Genomic DNA, 13,028 nt, shown 5'->3' with positions numbered 1-13,028 from the left:
TCACAGGGGTTCATGTCTGGCGAATAGGGAGGCCAATCCACGCCGCCTCCTGTACGTTTCGGATAGCCCAAAGCAATCACACGATCATCGAAATATTCATTCAGGAAATTAAAGGCGTCGGCCGTGCGATGTGGCCGGGCACCATCTTGCATAAACCACGAGGTGTTCGCAGTGTCGTCTAAGGCAGTTTGTACCGCCACAAATTCACGAAGAATGTCCAGATAGCGTGATGCAGTAACCGTTTCGGATCTGAAAAATGGGCCAATGATTCCTTTGGAAGAAATGGCGGCCCAGACCAGTACTTTTTGAGGATGCAGGGACGATGGGACTGCAACATGGGGCATTTCGGTTCCCCATATGCGCCAGTTCTGTTTATTGACGAAGCCGTCCAGGTAAAAATAAGCTTCGTCAGTAAACCAAATGCTGCCCACATGCATATCGCCGTCATCAATCCTGTGCACTATATCGTTAACGAATGTCTCTCGTGCAGCAATGGTAGCGGCGCTGAGGGGTTGCCGCGTTTGAATTTTGTGTGGATAGAGGTGTAAACTCTGGCGCATGAGACGATACGTGGACGTTGGCGTCATTTGGACCGCAGCTGCAACACGGCGAACGGAAACCCGAGGCCGCTGTTGGATCACCTGCTGCACTAGCTGCGCGTTGCCCTCTGTGGTTGCCGTACGCGGTCGCCCTACCTTTCCAGCACGTTCATTCGTCACGTTCCCAGTCCATTGAAATTTTTCAAACAGATCCTTTATTGTATCGCTTTTCGGTCCTTTGGTTATATTAAACCTCCGTTGAAAACTTCGTCTTGTTGCAACAACACTGTGTTCTAGGCGGTGGAATTCCAACACCAGAAAAATCCTCTGTTCTAAGGAATAAACCATGTTGTCTACAGCACACTTGCACGTTGTGAACAGCACACGCTTACAGCAGAAAGACGACGTACAGAATGGCGCACCCACAGACTGCGTTGTCTTCTATATCTTTCACATCACTTGCAGCGCCATCTGTTGTTGAAAATTGTAACTACTGTAATTTCGAAAGTTTGTCCGCCTGAAAATGTACTGTTGTCCCAAGCATATTGCAACAAACGGTGTATTTCTATCGCTGCTCGTTTAGTTTTTATTGCCGTTTCAAACATACCGGTCATTTTTGAAACACCCTGTAAGTTCTAGGGGACTGATGACCACAGATGTTAAGTCCCATAGCAAAAAAAAAAAAAAAAAAAAAAAACTATTATGAAAAGCTTAGTGAACGCATAACCGTAGTCAACACAAAGCCAACACACACAGAAGCTTATAAGCGAACTAGCTCTGCAGATGCTGAAGAGACTGAAGAAAGGTACGATGAGAAAAAGTAATATACTTCAGGTCTTTTAGGGCGACGAATATTTAGTTACGATGGGGAACTGGATAAATGGAATGACGGAAAAAAGAGTAGGAGAACACGAACTTGGGAAAAGGAATGAGAGGGAAGCCACCTGGTGGTATTTTGCACAGAGCACAATTTAATCATCGCTAACGTGATGTACACGTGGAAGAGTTCCGGAGACCGGCGTCTGGACAGTGGCGGTACGTCGGCAGGCTGACTAGTTGCCATCGTCAGGTACTCTTACATACCTGCCGTCTTCCACTGGGAAGTGGAACGGCACCCACGAAACTAATTTTACATAAATCGGATAGCACAATTCGCTCGTCAAAGGAGTAGTTTACAAAACTCTCATTCGACCAATTCTTGAGTACTGTCTGTCAGTGTGGGAGCGATTTAGGAAAATTACGGGAAACCTAAATTTGCATGATCGGAGGCGGGACTGAATCGCCGTCCTCTAGAATACGAGTCCAGGGCGTTAACCACTGCGCCACCTCTCTCAGTGAAGTAAGTACCTCTACCAATGTGTTCTGCATACCTGCGAAAACGTTACTATGTCACATGAAACTATATGGTTCCAGAGACTTTTTCGTCTCAAAAATCTGTATTATACATATGCAGACTAAGGCGACAAATGAAAGTTTGTACCAGTGCCAGGATTCGAACCCGGATCTCCTGCTCACTAGGCAGGCGCGCTACCACTCTGTCACCATGGCACACTGGCTTTGCAAAACTGCATGGGGATTTGGATTGAAGAGTGAGGCGTGCTAGGGTAGTCTGTGCAGTCGTGCAAAGCCACTGTGTAGAGGTTAGAGCGTGTGCTTACTGGCCAGGACACCAAGGTCCGAATTCTGACTTTGGTACAAACCTTCATTCGTCGCTTCAGACTGCATATATACAGTACTAAGTATTTTAATAATAGTTCTATACATAATCATGGGACAAGAGCCAATTTGGACTTAAATTTACCAAGGAAAAAGTGGTCAATAATGAAAGGGAATAACAACAACACCCTCTCACAGTATAAAACATGATCACAATGTAATGATTTTACAAGAAAATCTTGTGCCAAGATTCGTAGTGCACAATGGTAATGTCTTTCCTTTTCCTCTCAGTTGAACATCTCACTGATCATGGCGGGATAGTGACTCAGTTTTTCAGCCGTAGTGGCTGGGAACTTGAAGACGTGCAAAAAATGGTTCAAATGGCTCTGAGCACTATGGGACTTAAGATCTGTGGTTATCAGTCCCTTAGAACTTAGAACTACTTAAACCTAACTAACCTAAGGACATCACACACATCCATGCTCGAGGCAGGAATCGAACCTGCGACCGTAGCGGTCGCGCGGTTCCGGACTGAAGCGCCTAGAACCGCTCGGCCACAGACGCCGGCGAAGACGTGCATGTCTACATGCGTGGAGTCACTTATACAAACTGGAGCTAATGCAAGCTGCTTAGCAGCACTTTCGTGGTCCAGGAGTCACAGCGGGCGTCAACAGTGTGTGCAGTGATGAACTGCACAAATATGTTTTATACTACAAGTTATCTAGAGCAAAGCGAGCGTAAAAGAATACTACACAATAGGGACCAACCGAATGACGCAGTGCAGTTATTAAGAGACCGGTCTTATATTGGGGAAGATGGAGTTTGCTCTGTCCGGCTATCCTGAATTAGGTTTTGCGCCGTTTACCTGAACCAGTTCAGGCAAATCCCGGGGTGGTTCCTTTATCTAAGCCACGTCCGACCACTTGTTCCAGTCTCATAAAATCATACTTACATATATTTTACATGTACGTCTATTTTGAGCTATTTATTTTCATTGTATTCAAAAATGGCTCTGAGCACTATGGGACAACATCTGAGGTCATCAGTCCTCTAGAACTTAGAACTATTTAAACCTAACTAACCTAAGGACATCACACACATCCATGCTCGAGGCAGGATTCGAACCTGCGACTGTAGCGGTCGCGCGGTTCCGGACTGAAGCGCCTAGAACCGCTCGGCCACAGCGGCCGGCTTTCATTGTATTATGATAAATTCTATACCATTTTGCGATGATCCTTGGATGAACAAAGAAGTAAAAATGTTTAAATTTTTTCGTTCCATTGATCTAGGAAGTTCGCGAACTTAGAAAAGTTTTGCGGACTTTGAACTGTAGGGTGTCAAAAATGGTTCAAATGGCTCTGAGCACTATGGGACTTAATATCTGAGGTCATCAGTCCCCTAGAACGTAGAACTAATTAAACCTAAGTAACCTACGGACATCACACACATGCATGCCCGAGGCAGGATTCGAACCTGCGACCGTAGCGGTCGCGCGGTTCCAGACTGAAGCGCCTAGAACCGCTCGGCCACACCAGCCGACTACAGCGTGTCGTTCGAGGCTTAAGAAACTCGAGTGAATTAACCTGTTGTTGCACTCACAGCATTTAGGCATATGGGAAATAAACATTTTATTTAGTAAACTGTAGCCAAATTGTGTGAAGACGTTTTTGTTCCGCAAAACAAATCTAGAATGCAATTCAGTCAATTACCAGCAAGTTAGCAGAATAGTTACCGAACAATGCGACAGTTACGTGGGTGCACCGTTTACACCAACGTAGTAAATGAAAACTAAATTCGATCATACACGTCTATTAAGGCCTTACAACACCAAACGCTAAGTTACAAACAGGGTGCTTCAGGAACAATAGTAAATATTTTAGAAGTTGGTAGTACAGATTGATTCAAATAAAACATTCAATACAACATGTGTGCAATTTTTATTGGTTACAAGGGTCTCGGCTGGTTGCAGAGAGATGTTTTCATTTACACGTTGGTAGTCCACTTGCTATGGGTTTATTTACCGATTGTCATTTTTGTTTTGATGTTCCAGTTGTGAAGCTGTGCTCGAGTTGACGCAACTGAATTTTTTAACTGTGATCGTGATCTGTTGGCCAATTCTACTGTATAGTTTAAGCATATCATGTATTTACGATTGCTAAGTATGCCGATAAGGTGTTTTATGTACGGGTTTTGTAATGGAAACGATGCTGCAGTTTGTAGAGAATGAGGTAGGCCGCCTTCCAATAGCCGGCCGAAGTGGCCGTGCGGTTAAAGGCGCTGCAGTCTGGAACCGCAAGACCGCTACGGTCGCAGGTTCGAATCCTGCCTCGGGCATGGATGTTTGTGATGTCCTTAGGTTAGTTAGGTTTAACTAGTTCTAAGTTCTAGGGGACTAATGACCTCAGCAGTTGAGTCCCATAGTGCTCAGAGCCATTTGAACCATTTTTGAACCGCCTTCCAATTCCAATGTATCTGATTCGAGGATGTTTACACGCGTTTTCACTACAGTAGGGAGACTGGTGCGGTGCCCAGCTGTCACACTTCATCCCAACACGCAAACGAACAGAGTGGGAATGGTGTATAAATTATTCATTTAATAGAAGGTTTTCAATAAGAAACTACAGAATTTTTACACGTATCCGTGCACCACATGCAATAATATGGCTGACGTAGTGTGTCCACGGTCTCTATCTTTATCTTTTCCTGCGGATTCAACACCTATTAGAACGAGATGAAGGTACACGATTTGAATTTAGTCGTAGGCTGGTTGTATTAATACTGATGAAAAGTTCTAAGGTGGTAGCGTTAAAATACCGCCAGTTTCGACGGATGTCGTCATCTGACTACGTCAGAAGATGATGAGTATGAGACGCATAGATATATCGCGGTATCTTAACGCTACCACCCGACTGCAAATCAGAGAAACTGTCATTGGCAGTATACGACAGAAAAGTCTACGTTCACCCCTAATACTTTTTGCTGGTGAAACCACTGCCACTCGCGACATCCGCGGTGCGACGTAACACCACTCGTATTTATGCGCACACTTTCAGGAACGCTTCTCTGTGAATTCGAGGTGTGTTATGGTATGTTATGACGGGCAATCAGTTGACTAGGCCTGTTGTGTTACCGTATCCTCTTAAATGACCCCGTTATCTAGACCTTCTTGAACATGAGCTTCCAGCATTTCCTTGGTTCCTGTGATGACAAAGATGGTCATGTTCTCCCAGTATGACAGGCTCCTGCACATTCTACTCGTCAGGTGACATCATATAAACCTAACATTAACGGTATAAATGGATCGGCGAAATGCCCCGTTTCTTGGCCACCGAGGTCCCCAAGTTTAAGGCTAAAGAATTTTGCCTGTTGCTATGTGGTTGAAAGGCGAATTCTGCGAAGAAAAGGCTCACAAGAGATGAACAGGTCGCTCGGATTATGAATAGTGGTGCCCTCATAAAAGAAAGCCAGGACGTCGTCAACAGAGCTTCACATGGAGTTGTCAACAGGGTTTGAAAGTGTATCGAGGAAAATATGAAATTCCACTTTCAACTTAATCATTTTTATTTGCTTAACAGATTTTGTGAGCATTTATCTAGGTTACATTCTAAGAGGTTTATATTTGTAACAACAACAAAAAATTGGTTGTACTAAATGATTCCTACTCAATTTTCACTTAAAACATGGTCAAGGATGAAAGAGAATTACTTCAAACAACCACACCACAGCGAACAATAAACAAAACGTCCTATGTTAATCTAATTTCAGACATTTTACTTTTAAGTAACAATTTTCTATATATACAAAAGCCTGAAGAGGCACAGAACATGCTCGAATGCGCTGCGGTACGTTAAACAGAAAACAAGTAAATAATTATACCACACAGTCAGGGTTCCCAAACGTAGCCAGTATGGCCACAAGTAATAAGAATTACCATCGTTTATTCGGAGTAATTTTGAGTTAAACTAATTTAGAGATTGGTGAGTAATTAATTCGGCTAAAAATGAAATGAAATGTTGCAAAATTAGCTCTCTGATTACCATTTAACCAAATGCAGAGTAAAGATTCTTGTGTCAAAATACATAAAATAATACATTAAAATTCGAATATTTTGCTTAGAGTAGAGTGACACGCAGATGGCTAACATAGTTGGCTTATTATGCTATTCTGTCTGCTATCTGCAACATGATTCTTTATATTAACATAAAGTTACCTTTCACTCTGAGACCATCAATAACATTTAACAACAAAATGGTCAACATATGAAATTGTTTCGAGTAATAACGACGGATGGCTTTGAAGAAGTCCGGACTGAAAAGTTGGGAGTCGGCCGAAGTGGCCGTGCGGTTAAAGGCGCTGCAGTCTGGAACCGCAAGACCGCTACGGTCGCAGGTTCGAATCCTGCTTCGGGCATGGATGTTTGTGATATCCTTAGGTTAGTTAGGTTTAAGATCATAAGAAGATCATAAGAAGATCTGTGGCGTATATGGCACGAAATTCGTTCGGCTCGATACAATAATGTGTAGGGATATGCTTGATGGGTTAGCAACGTAATCGCTTTCCGCCATTTCTTCATTTTCTTTTCGTCGTTGCCGAAGCTCGGCAGTGAATTTTTACGCTTTCTGGATTCTTTTCGGCGCGTTCGTTCCTCTGACTTGCGTTTACTGTAATTCCGACGAGGCGAAATCTTTCATTAATTTGTAATTTTCTATTTAATACTTATTTCCAGGGAATATTTTCCCTGTCTCACGTTTTGGGTCACAGTATTGCTCCACAAGTTTTTCACAATGACTCGCGAATCAATGTCTTAGCTATACGTCTATCCACAATACACCATTTTATAACTTTATAAAAAGCTAATTCGTGACACTCACGCGCATGCGCCTAGATTGGTACGATGACGTCATATACAAAAAAATTGTGTGCGAAACGCACACAGACATGATCTATCCGTTGCGTGCTCAACCATTGTCTACATATTATTAATCTCGTAGTTACTAGCGATTCAAGTCTGATGGTATATTGTCACATAAGAGATGAGCGAATAGAGGTTCTCGCGTCAAAATTAAGATGGTGGCACAGGGGCGATGCGCTAGAACAGCGGGGACAGGTGGCGTCAGTCGGCGGTGCTTGCCTGGCGCACGCTTTTCACCAGTCGCCAGATATAACCCGCAACGCGTCCTGCGGCCGACCGCAAAGCTCCGACCCACCTGTCGCCACGCCTGGAGGCGCCGCTACCCTCCACACCGTCAAGAACTGCTGGGATGCGAGCCCACAGGCGTTAACCGCCTAGTCACTAAATGCACCACCACGTGGTGCAATGTTACCGGTCTACATTTACATTCCTGACACTGAAAGCTAATCTTGCGGTCTGTGACGTAGAGTACTTTGTATATTAATTTCCCCCGTGTTGTTTCAGTTGTGGATGTTCCGTGGGAAAAACGAATGTTGCTAAGCATCCGCGTGAGCTCAAACCTCTCTAAGTTGAACAGTATTATATACCGGGTGATCAAAAAGTCAGTATAAATTTGAAAACTTAATAAACCACGGAATAATGTAGATAGACAGGTAAAAATTGACACACGTGCTTGGAATGACATGGGGTTTTATTAGAACAAAAAAAAAAGAAAGTTCACAAAATGTCCGACAGATGGCGCTGGACAGCAAAACGTCAGTGACTGCTCATGACAATCGTGTATAAAAGCAGCTGTAATGAGAGAGAAAATCAGATGCGCCAGCAGCCGCAGGATGTTGACGTTACCTGAAAATGCGCTTTTAGTGAAGCTGTATTATCACAATGGGGAATGTGCTAGTTCAGCGTTACGATCCTATTGCCATAGGAAGGGGACTCGAACGGATAAAAAAAAAATGGTTCAAATGGCTCTGAGCACTATGGGACTTAATGCTAAGGTCATCAGTCCTCTAGAACTTAGAACTACTTAAACCTAACTAACTAACATAAGGACATCACACACATCCATTCCCGAGGCAGGATTCGAACCTGCGACCGTAGCGGTTGTGCGGTTCCAGACTGTAGCGTCTAGAACCGCTCGGCCACTCCGGCCGGCTCGAACGGGTAAAGGTCCGTTGACAAATGCAGCTGTGGCGAGAATGCTTTCGAAGTTCGAAGCCACGGGTTGTTTAGACGATAGACCCCGTAGTGGCCGACCGAGCACGAGGCGTAATGCTGCTGAGACAGTTCAGGAAGAAATGGAGACTGCAACGGGTTCGTCTATGCACGGGGAAGTCAGCGCTCGTGCAGTCGCACGTCGCACCGACATTCTATACACTACTGTTTGGTTGGCACTTAGGCGTACCCTCCGATGCTATCCGTACAAAATCCATCGGCTTAATGAACTGTTACCTGGCGATTTAGTGAAGCGGAGGGCATTTCCGGTGTGGGCGTTTCAAAAGATGGCAGGAGATGACGATTGGTTGAGTAACGTGTTGTGGGCCGACGAAGCTAATTTCACGCTCCGAGGGTCTATCAGCGCACACAGCTGCAGAATTTCGGCTACCGAAAAACCTAGAACTGTCGTGGAAACTCCATTGCACGACGAGAAAGTCAGGGTATGAGTTGGATTTACCACATCTACCGTTATCGGGCCTTTTTTCTTCGAGGAAATGCGTGATTCTGGTTTTGTAACTGCTACCGTGACGGGTGAGAGGTACGCCGATGTGTTACAGAGTTGCATCATCCCTAGCCTGGCTGATAAACACCTGCTGGAACGTACGATGTTTATGCAGGATGGCGCTCCACCCCACATTGCAAGATGCGTGAAAGATCTCTTGTGCGCGTCGTTTGGTGATGATCGTGTGCTCAGCCGCCACTTTCGCCATGCTTGGCCTCCCAGGTCCCCAGACCTCAGTCCGTGCGATTATTGGCTTTGGGGTTACCTGAAGTCGCAAATGTATCGTGATCGACCGATATCTCTAGGGATGCTGAACGACAGCATCCGACGCCAATGCCTCACCATAACTCCGGACATGCTTTACAGTGCTGTTTACAACATTATTCCTCGACTACAGCTATTGTTGAGGAATGATGGTGGACATATTGAGCATTTCCTGTATAGAACATCATCTTTGCTTTGTCTTACTTTGTTATGCTAATTATTGCTATTCTGATCAGATGAAGCGCCATCTGTCGCACATTTTTTGAACTTTATTTTTTTGGTTCTAATAAAACCTCATGTCATTCCAAGCATGTGTGTCAATTTGTACCTCTCTATCTACATTATTCCGTGATTTATTCAGTTTCCAAATTTATACAGACTTTTTGATCACCCGGTATATTACTGCTGCTGCAATGGCAGATTATCAAGATTTAAATGAGTCTGAACGTGGTATCATAATCAGCGCACGAGCGATGGGACACAGCATCGTCCAGGTAGCGACGAAGTGGGGATTTCCCCGTACGACCATTTCACGAGTGTACCGTGAATATCAGGATCGTCAAATCTGAGACATCGCTGCGGCCGGAAAAAGATCCTGCAAGAACGGGACCAACTACGACTGAAGAGAATCGTTCAACGTGACAGAAGTGCAACCCTTCCGCAAATTGGTGCGTATCTCAATGCTGAGCCATCAACAAGTATCAGCGTGCGAACTATTCAACGAAACATTATCGGCTATCATGGGCTTCCAGAGCCAAAGACCTCCAACGTGTACCCTTGATGACTGCACGGCACAAAGCTCGGCTGGGCACTTCAGCAAAGACTTTGAACTGTTGATGACTGGAAACATGTTGCCTGGTCGGATGAGTCTCGTTTCAAATTGTATCGAGCGGATGGACGTGTACGGGCATGGAGACAACCTCATGAATCCATGGACCCTGCATGTCAGCGTGGGACTGTTCAAGCTGGTGGAGGCTCTGTGATGGTGTGGGGCGCGTGTAGTTGGAGTGATATGGGACCCCTGATACGTCTAGATATGATTCTGACAGGTAACACGTACGTAAGCATCCTGTCTGTCCATTCATGTCCACTGTGCAATTCGACGGACTTCGGCAATTCCAACAAGACAATGCGAAACCCCACACTTCCAGAATGGCTACAGAGTGACTCCAGAAACACTCTTCTGAGTCCAAACACTGCCGCTGGCCACCAAACTCCCCAGACATGAACATTTTCGCGCATATCTACAGTAGCATGCCTAACAATGTCCTGTTCAAATGGTTCAAATGGCTCTGAGCACTATGGGACTTAACTGCTGAGGTCATCAGTCCCCTAGAACTTAAAACTATTTAAACCTAACTAACCTAAGGAAATCACACACATCCATGCCAGATGCAGGATTCGAACCTGCGACCGTAGCGGTCGCGCGGTTCCAGACTGCAGCGCCCAGAACCGCTCGGCCACGCCGGCCGGAAATGTCCTGTTCAGAAGAGATCTCCACTCCCTCGTACTCTTACCGATTTATGGATAGCCCCGCAGGATTCATGGTGTCAATTCCCTCCAGCACTACTTCAGACATTAGCCGAAACCTTCTGCGTGGTCGCAGGGGCCGTACACGAAATTTGGCAGGTGCTCTTTGACTTTTCAGTGTATACATATATCGGATTTCGTCCCGCTCTATTGAGGACGTTAAGTTAGGAAACGCAGTGTTAAAAGCAGCATGTAAATCGTGTTATGTGGACAACAAAGTAACGACAAAAGAAAAAATGATACAAAATGCAGACTAACGACAGCAAACAAAACTTTTTCCTGAAAAAAATCGAATATAAACTGGTCATGAAGTATTTCTGAAAGAATTCGTCTGCTAAAATTTACGAGTGGATGTATCACATAGCCAATGAAGACGTCCTGCATTGAATCGGCCACGAAAGACGTGGATGGCATTACTTTCCTTAATAAGGGACACTTCTATGGGAATCATTCTAGGGCACCAAGAAATAGTTAATTTGCTGATAAAAGAGAAGCGTGGGGGTTACATATCGTATAGAGAGACGAAGGCCTGAACACAAAAAGCACGTGCGCTAACTATGAATATGAAGAGACTTGTAAAAAATAAACTAGATTGGAGGGCTGCAACAAACTTCCAAATAGTGAATACAACAACAAAAACAACAACAGCCGGCTGTTGTGGCCGAGCGGTTCTAGGCGCTTCAGTCTGGAACAGCGCGACCGCTATGGTCGCAGGTTCGAATCCTGCCTCGCGCATGGATGTGTGTGATGTCCTTAGGTTGGGTAGGTTTAAGTAGACTGATGGCCTCAGATGTTAAGTCCCATGGTGCTCAGAGCCATTTGAACCAACAACAACAAATGCAGTAACAACATCGGCAGACTAACCTATTTAGAAAGGCTGGAAAGTTATGTTTAGCAAACTCCCGTTTATCCGAATCGCGTTTATCCGAAATCCGCTTTATCCGAATAAATTTTTCCTATTTTGCGGCTCACACTGGCGCTGTCTGACGCATCGCACAGCTAAGTTTTGGTTAGCTAGAATGACACTTAAAAGCCCGAGTGTCGTCAATTCGTGCGTATGTTGGCTGAAGCTTTAGCGTGTTTCTTGTTCATATTGTGTGGTTTCATGCCACTGCCTCTATTGGAACTCCTTGGAAGCACAGTACGTACAGTATTGCTGTATGCAGCGCGACGTGGTCCTGTCGCAAACGACAATGAGAGTGCGGCGCCAAACACTTTCAGTCTGTTGTCGGTACATCAAACGAAGCCAGGCGTTAAACAATTTAACAGCGAACGTACAACGCACTGTTGTGTTGCCGCGTGGGCTTGGGTAGTACAGGGGAGAGACGATAGATGTATCGCATGTTTTCATTCGACGGCTGCCACAGCCTGGTTTCAAATGTCAAAAGCTTTGTTAGTGCGTCTCTAATGTTGTCAAGTCGTACGCCTGTGTGTTTTCGATTTAACGTTTCGTGCTCGCGCTACATGCTTTAAAATGTCCAGAGATAAAAGTGGCCAAAAACCAAAAAAGAATCAGTGGAGTGTCGGTAAAAAAACGCTGAACGTGACTACGGGCGCGAAATAAAAAAAGAATGTGATCTCGTTTTAACAAAAGCTTTGCGCTTTGCAGAGAATTGATGCTGGTGAACCACCCGCGAAAGTTGCTGCGCATCTGAACGTCGATAGGAGTACGATTACCGATTGGAAGACAAATCGATCAGAAATGGAAAAATTTTGTTCCATCCAAGCGTCAGGCAGCGTAGTGAAATCTCGAAAGACAATAAGAAAGGGTGCACTTCATCAGAAGAGGCCGTATTTTTGTAGCCGGCCACTGTGGCCGAGCGGTTCTAGGCGCTTCAGTCCGGAACCGTGCGACTGCTATGGTCGCAGGTTCGAATCCTGCCTCGGGCTAACCTTAGGTTAGTTAGGTTTAAGTACTTCTAATGCCTAGGGGACTGATGACCTCAGATGTTAAGCCATTTGAACCTTATTTTTGTGGCACGAACAAATAAGAGCCAAAGGTGTGCCAGTTTCAGGTCCTCTGCTTCGTCAAAAAGCGATGACTTTTTATGAGCTGATTGAAGGAAAGCTCGGAAGTGATGGCTGGCTGGGTCGTTTCAAGAAGCGGCATGACATTCGTGAAATTACCATCAGCGGCCAATCATTATCCGGGGATGAAGCCGCTATCGCTGATTTTAAGAAGAAACTGCTCACAGTCATCGACAAAGGAGGTTAAACTGGCAATCAACTTTATAGCTGTGATGAAACCGGGTTGAATTACAAAATGATGCCAACAAAACCCCTTGCCTCTAAACAAGAAAAAACAGCATCCGGGTATAACAGAAAGCAAAGAAAGATATAATGTCCTCGCGTGCAGTAACGTCACCTGCAATCATAAACTGTGCCTTACTTTAACTGGCAAATCCAAAAA

General features: G+C 44.9%; 1 protein-coding gene across 1 annotated transcript in view; it reads right to left on the bottom strand.

Annotated features, from left to right (window-relative positions):
* LOC124593870 (G protein-coupled receptor kinase 1) overlaps nucleotides 1-13,028 on the bottom strand; it is a 1,124,106-nt gene that overhangs the window by 120,299 nt on the left and 990,779 nt on the right. The window lies entirely within an intron of this gene.

The sequence above is a fragment of the Schistocerca americana genome, chromosome 1 (assembly GCF_021461395.2).
Source record: "Schistocerca americana isolate TAMUIC-IGC-003095 chromosome 1, iqSchAmer2.1, whole genome shotgun sequence".
NCBI classification, from domain to species: Eukaryota; Metazoa; Arthropoda; class Insecta; order Orthoptera; family Acrididae; genus Schistocerca; species Schistocerca americana.
This window is presented reverse-complemented; position numbering and strand designations above follow the sequence as displayed.